Source organism: Aotus nancymaae, unplaced genomic scaffold (genome assembly GCF_030222135.1).
Source record: "Aotus nancymaae isolate 86718 unplaced genomic scaffold, 86718_ANA_hifiasm-v0.15.2.pri h1tg000022l_1, whole genome shotgun sequence".
Taxonomy (NCBI): Eukaryota; Metazoa; Chordata; class Mammalia; order Primates; family Aotidae; genus Aotus; species Aotus nancymaae.
In genome coordinates this window covers 20,301,794-20,315,094 of record NW_026988435.1, presented here as the reverse complement: position 1 = coordinate 20,315,094, position 13,301 = coordinate 20,301,794, and positions in this window count along the sequence as shown.

Below are 13,301 nucleotides of genomic sequence, written 5' to 3'. Positions count from 1 at the left end.
CTGGTTTTCTCCCTTCTTCGTGGATTTATCTCCTTTTGATCTTTGAAGTTGGTGATTTCGGGAGAAACCTCTGAGTGGACGTCCTTCCTGTTGCAGTTGGAGCTATATCTTTTTTGGCCTTTAGAGGTGCTGCTGGGCTGCCTTGGATTCAGTCAGGTTGCTGAATGGGTGGCCTTCCCTTGGGGTTTGTTTGCAGGTGAAATTAGCTCCACCTTCCCAATGGCATCTCTCCTACCCTGAGGTCGATCTTCCTGGTTGGGGTCAAACTGGTGTATTCACTGCCAAACTCTCTGGCATGTGGGCTTCAGTTTGAGTTTTGTGGGGGGTGGGGCCTGTCAGGCCTTATAACCTGTTTCCCTGCTTTCAACTCTGCCTCTTTCTGTGGGACAGGTTGTTCCCTCCCACTGGCACTAGTCCAAACTTCTGCCCAGGTCCAGCTGACAACTTACGGCACTAGGCGGGAGCTGTCACTCAGATTTGCATTGACAACCCACAGCGTCCCTCAGTCTGGCAGGGCTCTCATGAACCGTAGGTTGCAGGAAGGATGAAGTAAATACAGGATCTGAATCAGAGCACTGAGTAGGTGAAGTCCCCTGACCCTCCAAGCTGACTGCAAGTTCCAGGTGGGGATGCATCCCACCCTGTCTTGATTCATTCTCCCTGGGAAGCTCTCAACCTGCTTTGGCTCCTTCCCTGGGCTACTGTCAGAGTCCTACCAGTTCCCCCAAAATGAACCTGGCACCTCACTTGGAATCATGAAGTCCTCTAGCCCTCTGCATCTCATATGCTGGGAACTGCATTCCAGTGTTGCCTCTTCTTGGCCATCATGGAGCCACCCCAGAAATTTGCATTTTTAACAAACTTCCTGGTTGATTCTTCAAGGTACTAAAGTGTGAGAGCCACTTATCTAAAAGCTAACGTAAGTTTAAAACTTTAATTTGGTGGTAGAAGGCCTTCAATTTGTTTTCCACAATAAATCTATTACACTGAGGTATTCCATAAGATGAGAATCAGCACTTTCTTTTTTGCAGCGTAAGATGCCTTTTATTTGCTAACATAAATAATAGCAAAATTAAGAATGAGCTGTAAATTGTACTAAACACTGATAACTTGAAATCTCCAAAATGGAATAAATTACTGAGTATTGCACTTTAAATGGACATTAAGAGTGTTCCAAATTACCAAATGTTTTGCCATTTTGATGAATTGGTTTTAATTTTTTATCAGACTATATGTAAGTACCCTCCAGTAGTAAGTGCCAGACAGTTCCATTAGGCATTTGCAATTGCATTTATTTTCTTTAATGTATAAACAGAATAAACTAAAGAGAGTTTGAAGACCATGGTGCTCAACTCCACTGCACTTCTGGGAATAGTTTCCCCAAGGTTTGGGGCTGTGTTCACTGTAAGAACCCCAGGAAAAAAATATATATAAAAATATAAATTAGGGAGTCTTTATTCTTTGGTTTCATTTTGCAAACATTACTTGTGAACACAAACAGAAAAATCAAAATTGCACCTGATTAAAATGAAAAAATATAATGGGTAAATGGAAAGAGATTTGAACTACTTTATGCAAAAGAGGAGAAAAATGTGTAATAAACACTCTCAAGTCCTGAGAGTCTAAGGCAAGCATAAATAACTCCTTGGCACTGTGAGATAGATTCTCCCTGCATGTGGTTCATTGCCAGTAAAGGACATGCCTGAAACCACTGCCTAAGAAGAATTACAAGCATTTGCTCTTACTTTAAAATATTCATGTTTCTGCCGTAACACTTCATATTTTCAATTGACAGATATGGAAAAAAAAACTTATTTTTCTTTGTCCCCTTCCTGGCATAATAATCTTACATAATTAACTCCTTCATTTAACAAATATGATAGTTTCATTACAACTATGAATTTAAGGCATTTGATATTTTGAAATCAACCCATCTTATGAGTTCTGTTGGTTTTTCCTTCCAAATTTGGAAAATGTACTAGCCCACTTAGGTCTGACTAATGCAGAATAATGCACTTTGATTAAAAAACAAACAGATTTAAAACTGCAGCAATGGTGGAGGGAATGACCCATGCAGGCATGCTCTCTCCTTAAGCTGGAAGTCAAAAATGCACAAAAACTGGCTGGGCGTGCTGGCTCACACCTGTAATCCCAGTACTTTGGGAGGCCGAGGCAGTTGGATCACCTGAGGTCAGGAGTTGGAGACCAGCCTGGCCGACATGGTGAAACTCCATCTCTACTAAAAATACAAAAATTAGCCGGGCATGGTGGGGCACGCCTATAATCCCAGCTACTGCTCAGGGCTGAGGCAGGAGAATTGCTTGAACCCAGGAGGCAGAGGTTGCAGTAAGCCAAGACTGCACCACTGCACTCCAGCCTGGGCAACAGAGCAAGACTCTGTCTCAAAAAAAAAAAAAAAAAAAGCACAAAAACCAGTGGTCAGAACTCTGAAGTCTTTACAGACCTGAAGAACAGTCTGCTGACAATTAGAGCCTGAAAACAAAGAATGAGATACAGATGCAAAATAAAGATGACAATATAGAAATTATATGTACCTAAGCAAAAATCACTTTTAATATTTTCTTTTTTTCATTCCTCTCCCTCTTGAGCAGAAGTTGCTTGCTCCTTCACATAAAAACTGAAATAGTGTCACAAAAGCTGGATTTAATGCACCTCTGATTCAACATCATAGAAGAAAAGGAAATAAAGTTATTTCTAGGACTTTCTGTTAGGTTATTAGGGTATCATTATTGATACTGGGTCCTTTGTGTATCAAGAATCAAAAAGAAAAAACCACTGCTTGCTGCATGAACTATATATTTGAAAGTAGGCTTGTGCCTGGCAATCAAATACTGCCCTTGAAACAGGTATATAAGGATAATATTCCACTATTTTTTTCAATAAGGCTCTCTATTTTATTCTCCCAAATCATTCCTTTCATATTATGCTGCAGATCAATCAATGGACACTGTATTAATCCATTTTCAGACTGCTGATAAAAACACACCCAAAACTGGGAACAAAAAGAGGTTTAACTGGACTTATAGTTCTACATGGCTGGAAAGGCCTCAGAATCATGGCAGGAGGCAAAAGACATGTCTTACATGGCAGCAGCAAGAGAAAAAATGAGGAAAAAGAAAAAGTGGAAACCCCTGATAAACCTGTCAGATCTCGTGAGACTTATTCAGTATCATAAGAATAGCACAGGAAAGACTGGCCTTTGTGATTCAGTTACATATTCAGTCCTTCTCATAACACCTGGGAATTCTGGGAGATACAATTCAAGTTGAGATTTGGGTGGGGACACAGCCAAACCATATCAGAGACCATTTACCTGAATGTCCCTACGAACACTTCCCTTCCCTATCACCACCAAATATCCATTAAAACAACCCAATAGTAGATATAAAATCATTTTCTGTTTATATCTCAGAAGCTGACACAGTACCTTACAGGTGACAAGTACTCAGCATATGCAGGTTGAATTGAAATTAAATATTCCTTTCCTGTAGAAATATGCCATATTAATTTTCATTACTTTACCCACAGAGCAACTTCTTTTTCTTTTCTATTCTTCTTTTTGAGATAGAGTCTCTCTCTGTTGCCCAGGCTGTAGTGCAGTGGTGCAATCTTGGCTCACTGCAACTTCTGCCTCCTGTGCTCAAGTGATTCTCTGCCTCAGCCTCCTGAGTAGTGGGGACTACAGGCACCCACCACCATGCCTGGCTAATTTTGTTGGGTGTTCTTTAGTAGAGATGGCGTTTTAGCATGTTGGCCAGGCTGGTTTCAAACTCCTGACCTCAGGTGATCCACCAGTCTCAGTCTCCCAAAATGCTGGGATTACAGGCATGTGCCACCACTCCCAGCCAAAACAAGTTCTTTATTAGGCTGGTTTATGATTCTATTATAGCTTTAATAAAACTTGTATTTATTACAGATGTTTTGTCATTAAATATACTTAAAATGTTATGTATTATTGTTAGAAATACATTCAGGACATGTTGAATCTTTTTTCTAAACTTACATGGTTACTACTTCCTTAAAATACAATACCAAATGATTTAAATTCAAAATGTGCTATTGGTCCTTTAAAGTAAACAACTCAATAATCATGATCTACAATATTTCAATAGAATTTGACGGTTTTCAAAGATTCATGTGGATTACTTCCTTTATGACCATTATTACTTCCATCATGGCCATTCCTAATGGCCACTTATAACATAGACAACACTATCATCTCCACTTAAAGACAAAAGTGAGGTGGCACACTATGAAGGCAACATAGTGAGACCCAGTCTTTTAAAGAAAGATTAAAAAGTAAGCAAATCATAGTGGCATGTGCCTGTAGTTCCATCTACTTAGGAGGCTGAGGTGGAAGGATTGCTTGAGCCTGAGAGTTCAAGGTGCTCTGAGCTGTGATCACACCACTGCACTTCAGCCTGGGCCACAGAGTAAGACCATGTCTCAAAAAAAAAAAATTAAAATTAAGAAGAAGAGGAGGAGGAGGAGGAAGAAAGGGAGGAAGAAGAAGAAAGGGAGGAGGAAGAAGAAAGGGAGGAAGAAGAAGAAAGGGAGGAAGGGGAGGAGGAAGAAGAAGAGGAGGAAGAAGAAGAGGAGGAGGAGAAGAAGAATGAAGGGGTCTATATGGTAATTATACATTAATCTACCTATAGAAACTTAAAGGAAAATTTACACTTTAAAAATTATTATTATTATTTTTTGAGACAGAGCCTTGCTCTGTCGCTAGGCTGGAGCACAGTGGTGCAGTCTTGGCTCACTACAACCTCCGCCTCCTGGGTTCAAGCGATTCTTCCGCCTCAGCCTCCCAAGTAGCTGGGACTACAAGCACGTGCCAAACACCCAGCTAATTTTTGTATTATTTATTTATTATTTTTTTTTGAGATGGAGTTTCGCTCTTGTTACCCAGGCTGGAGTGCAATGGCGTGATCTCGGTTCACCGCAACCTCCGCCTCCTGGGTTCAGGCAATTCTCCTGCTTCAGTCTCCTGAGTAGCTGGGATTACAGGCACGCACCACCATGCCCAGCTAATTTTTTGTATTTTTAGTAGAGACGGGGTTTCACCATGTTGACCAGGATGGTCTCGATCTCTTGACCTCGTGATCCACCCGCCTCGGCCTCCCAAAGTGCTGGGATTCCAGGCGTGAGCCACCGCAAACAGCCCAAGCTGGTTCTTTTAAATGGTGGCTCCTCTTGTAGATGAAGGTGGACCTTACCTATATAAATATATTTCGTCTTGATATTCTCTTGATTTTGATATCTTTTTTTTCAGACAAATTCAAATTAAGGTGATTTGACATTTTTCCAAGAGCTTATAGAATGACTTGAAAAGGTTCCAGTTTATGACTAAAGAGCAAAAGTTGGTTGCAACCCATGAAAGCCATACTGACTTTGACATTGTGTAAAGTAGTCTTACTAATTTGAGGGTCTTTGTGCAATGTTGTACACATTCAGTAAGAACATTGGAACACTGGATACTTTGAAAGATTATTGAGCATGTTTCTCCCAATTTAAAGGTGAGAATGATTTTAGTATAGGAACAATAGCTTAGTTGCAACGTTTTGGCCAGTACTTTGTTTGGAGAGTGGATATTCTTAGCAAGTCACAACCTGGATGTCTAATTCTTTGACTTTTGGATCTCCTTTCTCTAAACAAGGATCTACCTATTTACCCTAGAGTTTCTCTCTTCTGTTTCCTACCCATCTCTACCCTATGATGAAAAGTAGGCCAGATCTGATAGGACAGCTTTAAGGTACTAGTATAAGAGTCCAGTGGGTATATGGGGTATATGATGCTAATGCTTATGCAAAGTTGAATTTTATCATCCCTCTATGATGCTGCCACTGCATAGGAAATAAAAAGATGGGTAGCTTTTTTTTTTTTCCTTTATACACTTCACATCTAAGGTTCATGGCCATCTTTTTTTTTTTTTTCTAACACTTTCTCCAATTTTCACATCAAATCTTAGAGAAAATGTTCTCAATGATGTCTCCTTGGCAAGGTTTCCCTCCCAGATTGCTTGATTCACTGCAGTATGCCATGCACATGTGAAGTAAGATATACACGCCAAGTGCCTATCAGTATGATATACACACCAGGTACCTCTCAGAAAGACTGTAGACTGGAGACTGACAAGAATGGAAGAGGAGCATCTTAAGCACATCTAGTTATTTTTCCTGGGTTCCTACATGCAAACTAGTCCAGGTAACTGAAGAGTTCCTGGTATTTAAAATTAGAGAGACTTCTTCACCATCTAATATTTGAATTTTCTTTAATTTTGTGGAAATTATCTATTAGGTTTTCGCAACCTGAATAAATCAAGCACATCTGTCATAAACCTTCTCTTCTATTCCTTTTTGTGAGCTTCCCCTCTGTTGTCTTCTTCTTCTTTCTGTCGATCTTCTTCTTGTCTTAAGGAGTTCCCAATCTGTCAAGCATCTTGCTCTATAGACTATTGCTGAATGCCAGAGACCTAAGTTTCAGTTTCTCCTACATTTTTTACTGGCATATGATCTTGGTAAGTCATTCAATATCATTAAACTTTGGTTGTTTCACTCGTAAAAGGAGAATACTTTATTTGCCTAAAGATAACACCAAATTAATTTCCAATCTCTCTTTGCTTTAAGATATTTCAGTGATCTTTTGGCACATAGTGACTTTACCTTCAGGCATCTTTGCCTTGATGGATTTTTCCACACTTTATTTGCGTCATCTACATCTTCAAAGCATTCAGTGTACTAATTCAACAGAATGGTACTGAACACCTGTATAAAAAAAGCAAGGTATTTTAAAAGATGTGATAAATTGTTCTCCTCAGAAGCATAAACTCTACTTGAAGAAAAACAACAAAACTTTTGGAAAAAAAATAAACATCAGAAGCAAGTGACATGTGATTTGTCCCAGTTGGTGATATAGCAATAGGTGCCTTAAGACTTCAGAGAACTAGACTGATAACAGAAGGCTTCCACAAGGTGGGATATGAGTTAGGACTGTAAAGTGTAGAATGACCTAGAGAAATGGACAACTGTGAGTGTATGTCTGGGATACACAAAGAACCTCAACAAAGTTAGAAGCCAAAAGGTAAGATTTCTTTACTAGTTTGACTGGAGTGTTGTTGTAGGAAACTGATGGAGATGCAGTGTGGGATAGGTTAGACCTGGGTCATTCACTGTGGTAGCTACTAGCCACATGTGGCTATGTAAATTTAAATTTTAATTAATTAAAAATAAGTCAAATTAAAAATTTAGCTCCCCAGTCACACTAGCCACATTTCAAGTTATAAATAGCTATGTGTGACTAGTGGCTACTAGATTAGACAGTGCAGATATAGAACATTGCCATCACCACAGAAAACTCTATTAGAGAGTGTCATATTGGAGTTTTAAAATACCTAAAAGCCTAGACTTTTATTTGTACACAGATAACTTTTTTCTCAATGAATAATGATAGCTTTTCACCCTGAGAAGAACTCCCTCATTATATCTGTAAGGGTATGTTATGGAAATTTCCAATTGCTTTTAGAGGTCCCAAACCTGTACTTATAAAAGGCTCCTTTTGAGATATCTGCTTTACACATACACTATCTTTGAAAAATCTGCCTTTTTGTTCCCAAGATGGTGGATTAAAGACACGTTTGTCTTACAGGATCTTTTCTATCTACTCTTCTGTTGCTTTTTGGAATCGGAATGGATACCTGGCCCCTGGCCCAACAGGTTACCTTTCCTGGGAATTTGGCATTGGGATAATTAGATATGTAGCAGTTGTTGGGAGCTCTAGATCTGAGACTATATAGCTGCTAATCTGGACCTCCACTTCCCAAATTTGTACAAAGATAAAATGGAAGTTAGCAAATGGCAGCTGTTCTTAAGCTGAACCCAGGTATTCCTAGGACAGAATTCAGAGGGCCCATGAACTTGGGAGGGAGAAATAATTACTTTTGGCCAACCACCTACTACATTATGAATTTAGATAAAATGACAGGAGTACTATCAATACCTATTATTTTACTTCCAGTAGAAATTACAGATACTTTTTGTAACAAACTTCAAAATGCCATTTATATCCATTCCCACTTTGAAATTTGGTGGTTATTAGACTTACTGCTGAGATCTTTTTATTTATTATGCTGCAAAGAAGGACATAAATGAACATATCATAAAATTTTTATTTTATAATTGTATTTTAATATATTTTGTTTTCTATTTATAATTCTACAGAACGTATTTTATTCACTGAAAGCATTTTCTAAGAAGGATATCATAGATTCCATCCAAGAGCCAGGGGCAGTCATAGCACCAAAATGGTTAATAGCCCTTAGTTCACGGAGAAAGGAACGATGAGGAAGATGTTAGAAAGAAGCAGAGATGAGAGCCCACACATCTCTGGAGAAATTTTGATGAATTTCTACTTTCAATTTTCAATGCAGTCTTCATCTTGCTTAAGCTGGCCTGGGTCCAACCATAAGCTGCCTTTATGTTGGCAGTGTCCGCTCACATTATAATTAGCCCAGTTGTTTCATTGTTGTCCAATGAACATGTTTATCAAGCAAGAGAGATTAATCCAATGAGGGAAAACTAGGTACAGAGTAGACTTCAAACCATCACAGCTCCTCCAGGACTAAATAGTAAGTCATCACTTCTTAAGAAACCCCAACTCCTTTTTAGACCAGTTTCTTGGACTATTAAAACAACTCCCTAGAGAAAATAAATGCACCAGAGCAGGCTGACAGCCAAGATCCACTATGTTTGCTGAATGCAGAGCTGGTTCAAGCTTCCCCAGTCTTTTTTTTTTTTTTTTTTTTTTTTTTGTGCCAAACTAGCTTATAGAAGTTGATTGAATTTTATAGGCTTCCTTCCTTGTTTTATATACATCATTATCCTCCGTCCTTTTACACCATAACCATTGAATTCTCTCTTCAGAGTAGTATAGAATCTTATCCCCATTTTCTGCCAACAAAAACTGCTTGTTACACTTTTCCATTCACAACTATTCACTCAAGTTTTTATTTCTCATTTTAAAAACCCAGTCATCAATTGCCTACTACCTAGACTCTAGTCTTATAGGCATTTGAATTTACAATGGAGTCAAAGTTCATGACCTAGATATTCTAGCAAAAGCCATCCTTGGAGAATCAGGAGAGAAGAGATGAGAAGGGGGTAGAGATAATACACATTTTTATTTTGACATATTTAAACATTTAATTCTACTTTCTTATATTGGTGCATACTTTTCAGAGTGGTGTGCACTTGCCCAAATTAATCCGTCACATGCCTTCTGTTTTAACTGTCACAGCAAGGTAGGCCTTGAGCTGCCAGTACCTCCCATAATAAGCACCTCTGCTTTCTTTTCATTCTTCTTACAGCAAATGGAGAAAGCTACTGGAGGCCCTCTTCATTCAGGATTCAGCTTAATTTCTGTTGAGCCTGGAAAAGGGCTTGATCCCTGACAGCTTACACAAAGCATGGAGATGCACACTTGACTATACATACTTTACTGTCAGCTGCAGTATCATTTGGGTTCACAAGCTTGCCTTCTACACAAGAAAATCTGCATCCTTCATACCATGGTGTTAATAAGTTCAAGCCTCTAAGGGTATTGTGTTGATGTTGAATAGAGTGAGAAGATATTCTGTAAAGAGGGTAAGGAGTGGAAGAGGAAGAGTGTGGAATATGGAGGAGGGAAATGAAGGAAGACCCTCGGCAAATAGAATGAGCACATCAATTTTCATGGAGATGAGAGATAAGGCACAAGATGAGATTCAGAAGAGAAGGTAAATAGGTAAATTCTGCCTAGGTTGAAAGTTTACTCAAGGCTTTCTTGGCAAAGTATGGATACAGTTGCAAAAAAAAGTGAAACACGAAGATTATCCTGTACCTACGTAGTCCTGTCCTTTTTCTGTTGGAGAGAAGAAGGGGAAGCAGCAGGAGTTCAATATCCCAGTCTGAGTTAATCCCTAAATCTGCAGCATGGAGCACAAACCTTAGCCAATTGAAAGTGCTCCGATATCTCACTACTGACTGACCAAATCAGAACCGATGTCAGTTTTACCTTTCTCCTTTTTTAAATTTGATGCTAGAGCACAGTATATAATGAGAGAGATGGAATACATCAGGGGTCATCAAACTATGAGTTTTGGACCAAATCCAGCCTGAAATCTATTTTTGTAAATAAAGTTTTATTGAAACACTGTTGTGCTCATTTGTTTGTATATTGTCTGTGGCTGCTTTCACAGTACAAATTGCATGGATCAGTAATTGTGAAAGAAATCATCTGGCCCTCAGAGCAAAAATATTTACTATCTGGCTCATGACCAAAAGAGTTTGCTGAATCTTGATCTATATTCAAGGATTAATAGTTTTCTTTGAGGTTAAAAAAATTTGAGAGTCAGAAGAATTTAGGAATGCTTCAAGTCAGGGCTTAGAACAAGAAGAGGGCTCTAGTTCTCACTAAGAGGTCTAGAAAAGGGTAACCAAGAAGAACTTGGGTGGGGAGGTGGAAGCACAGATATTGAGATGAAAGTTGTCAAAGCAAACCGCTTCTAGATCTTACCTAGTAACGGCTGCGGTTGCTTTGTCTCTACAAACTGCGTATCACTTCTTCCTTCAGAATTAAGACAAAAACACCACTAAAGAACAAAAAGGAAAGCTCTCTAGCTAATACCTGTGTGTTGGGTGGAGGCAGCTGGTCTCTGATGAAACTAACCTTTTCTAAGAGAACAGTAGATTTGGCCTGAGCCCACAACCCATCTTATACTGTAGTACATAGATCTAATTCCCAACGGGCTTTGATAGGAAGCGGGGGAAATAAAATGTAGCTTTCAGTTACCCAAAAGCAGACCGTGAGTGACAGATCCAGAAAGAATTCTTAGCAGCTTCCTACTCTGCCCTGTCCTCTTTTCCTCTTCATCCCAGATGTCAGAAATACTAAGTATGGCTATGCTTCAAAGTCATGCTAATTTCAGCCATTTACGTGTACTACTTGTCTGCTGCGCCATTATTATCATGTAGCACAATTACGATTATTAATACCATTAAAGACATATCCATTAACTTGCCAATGACTGTATTTTCCACTTTCTGTGGAACAGCTCGGGCAGTATGCAGAGTAGTAAATGCATTGCTCTTAAAGGCAAAGACCTCTATTAAAGAAGTCTCAGTTCTTTCATCTAATCATGTGTCATCTTCATAAATTAATTAACTTATTTTAATTTTAGTTTCCTTATATGTAAAATCGGGATAATAATAACTTACTAAATTCACAGCATTGCTGTGGGTATTAGAGAAGATAATATAAGAGATGACAAATATGAGGTTATTGATATTTTGCTCTTGGAGCATAGAAGTGGGCCATTTCTTCTAAAACAAAGAGAAGAAAAGGATATTTCTTATGAATAAGTAGATAATAGTTGTAAATGTTATCCTGCCTTCTTTCACCCCCACCTACCACCATTCACTCATGTTCTACTGAAACCACCTCCAAAGTAGGGAAAAGATAATGGTGGGGAAAGACTCCAATCCCTTTCTATCCAAATCCAGTCGCCACTGCCAGAAATATTGACTTAAGTTCTTAAAGTGTTGAACGTGTGAAAGACAGTATTTTCCAAACGATTGTCAGCCAATTCTTAGATGACTAATTGATGTCAACAGGTACATGCTGATCTAAAATAAGGGAAACAGCTTTAGAGCGTAGAGTAACAGTTGACTTTGAAATGAGAGTATCCTAAAAATAAGGCTTCTTGAAAAGTCTTAGGGATACATTTTATTTATTCTGGCAGCAATTTTTAGGATCCAGGTACTGTGGTTGTTGTGTTGTGTTGCCTTTGTTGTTTTCAGGTTGGATCTACAATGAGGGTGAATAATATTTTTATAAAATAGGACTTCTCTATATAACTTCTCATAACAAAAACCCAAGTCATTCTACTACATGTATTATTTAACTTTCAGTTTTTGAGAGGGGAATTACAAAACTTGGTATCTGAGGGGTTATACAAATTCCAAATTTAATCTTGTAAAGACTTTTCTGTATATATTTTGAAATAATCAACTCTGTTAACTTCCACTTAAAGCTCAATTATTCAAGAATGTTGTAGATGACTAAGGGTCTTTGGGGGAAAATCAACAAGACTTTAAGTGCTCATTAGCTAAAGCTAAACGATAGTGAAACACCTAGAAAAGCACATGTGTTATCTATCCATGTGAATACTAAATTAATTCCCTGTACTAACGCAGCTACAATAAAATACTAACAAAACATTTTCTATGGCATTAAAAAAAAGACTGAAGATTGAAAACATGAATACTGTTAGACTATCCTATTTGTCAAAGAAGGAAACACCTTACAAATATTTGCTGAATGTTAACTAAGTACCAAAGGATCATTTAAAATGTTTAAATTATTGAGAAGTGTTTATTCTAATAGAATATATGGCTATCATATTGCATAAGTCATTAATAGTAGTGTTCTTAATAAGCAACTGGACAATTTTAATGCAAAGAATAAAAGACAAATACCAATTAATCATCAAAAATATATATTTAGCATCTATCAAGTTCAAGAACTGTTCTTGATGCTCCAAGATTTAACAAATCAGTAAGACTTTTTCCCCATTCTCAAAATTCAAACAATTCAGTTTTGGGGAAAATATAAATATGCATTCACATATACATACATAAATATATACACATGCACATTTATCTTACAGTATAAGGATGTGAAAATATCGTCTGACATTTATTGGGTCCTCATTACAGAGCAAGCACTGAACCAAGTACTTTATAGGGATCACCTTATTTAATTTTTACAGAAATCTATGAAGAGAAATCTACTATTATTTTTATTTTACAGATAAAAAACAATTTATGGCTTATAGAAGTCAAATATCTAGCTCATAGTCATTCCAGAGAGTCAGGATTCAAGTCCAGCTCTGTCAATATCATCCTTTCGGTGTTTTATAAATTCAATGGAGTGGTTCAAACTGTAGACTTTAGAAGCTAAATGCCTGGTTGTGAATTGTGGCTTTCCCCACTCCTTGTTAGGTGACCTGGGGCAAATGTTTTACCCTCCAATAACAGTCACAGATTTCAGAGAGTTAGAGGTGAGTTTGGAGAAAAGAGGCGTGGCACAGAAGTGGTGACAGAAGGAACCTGAGTATGCCTGAGGGATACTGGCTGGTATAAAGATGAGATGCCGCATAGCCATGGAAACTAAACCTGGAATCAGAGAGAAAGCAGATTGTGATGAGTCTTACACACAAAAGCAAAGGGTTCTCATCTCATTCTGTA